This window comes from Salmo salar, chromosome 17 (genome assembly GCF_965601325.2).
Source record: "Salmo salar chromosome 17, fSalSal1, whole genome shotgun sequence".
NCBI classification, from domain to species: domain Eukaryota; kingdom Metazoa; phylum Chordata; class Actinopteri; order Salmoniformes; family Salmonidae; genus Salmo; species Salmo salar.
Window position 1 is genome coordinate 87,731,619 of NC_138307.1, and position 1,250 is coordinate 87,732,868.

Sequence of the window (1,250 nt, forward strand, 5' to 3'; positions counted from 1 at the left end):
CTGGTGACTCTACAGACTGTTGGATGACCCCTGTAACTACATGAAGCTGGTGACTCTACAGACTGTTGGATGACCCCAGTAACTACATCCAGCTGGTGACTCTACAGACTGTTGGATGACCCCAGTAACTACATGAAGCTGGTGACTCTACAGACTGTTGGATGACCCCAGTAACTACATGAAGCTGGTGACTCTACAGACTGTTGGATGACCCCAGTAACTACATCCAGCTGGTGACTCTACAGACTGTTGGATGACCCCAGTAACTACATGAAGCTGGTGACTCTACAGACTGTTGGATGACCCCAATGACTACATGAAGCTGGTGACTCTACAGACTGTTGGATGACCCCAGTAACTACATCCAGCTGGTGACTCTACAGACTGTTGGATGACCCCAATGACTACATGAAGCTGGTGACTCTACAGACTGTTGGATGACCCCAGTAACTACATGAAGCTGGTGACTCTACAGACTGTTGGATGACCCCAATGACTACATGAAGCTGGTGACTCTACAGACTGTTGGATGACCCCAGTGACTACATGAAGCTGGTGACTCTACAGACTGTTGGATGACCCCAATGACTACATGAAGCTGGTGACTCTACAGACTGTTGGATGACCCCAGTAACTACATGAAGCTGGTGACTCTACAGACTGTTGGATGACCCCAGTAACTACATGAAGCTGGTGACTCTACAGACTGTTGGATGACCCCAGTAACTACATGAAGCTGGTGACTCTACAGACTGTTGGATGACCCCAGTAACTACATCCAGCTGGTGACTCTACAGACTGTTGGATGACCCCAGTAACTACATCCAGCTGGTGACTCTACAGACTGTTGGATGACCCCAGTAACTACATCCAGCTGGTGACTCTACAGACTGTTGGATGACCCCAATGACTACATGAAGCTGGTGACTCTACAGACTGTTGGATGACCCCAGTAACTACATGAAGCTGGTGACTCTACAGACTGTTGGATGACCCCAGTAACTACATGAAGCTGGTGACTCTACAGACTGTTGGATGACCCCAATGACTACATGAAGCTGGTGACTCTACAGACTGTTGGATGACCCCAGTAACTACATGAAGCTGGTGACTCTACAGACTGTTGGATGACCCCAGTAACTACATGAAGCTGGTGACTCTACAGACTGTTGGATGACCCCAGTAACTACATGAAGCTGGTGACTCTACAGACTGTTGGATGACCCCAGTAACTACATCCAGCTGGTGAC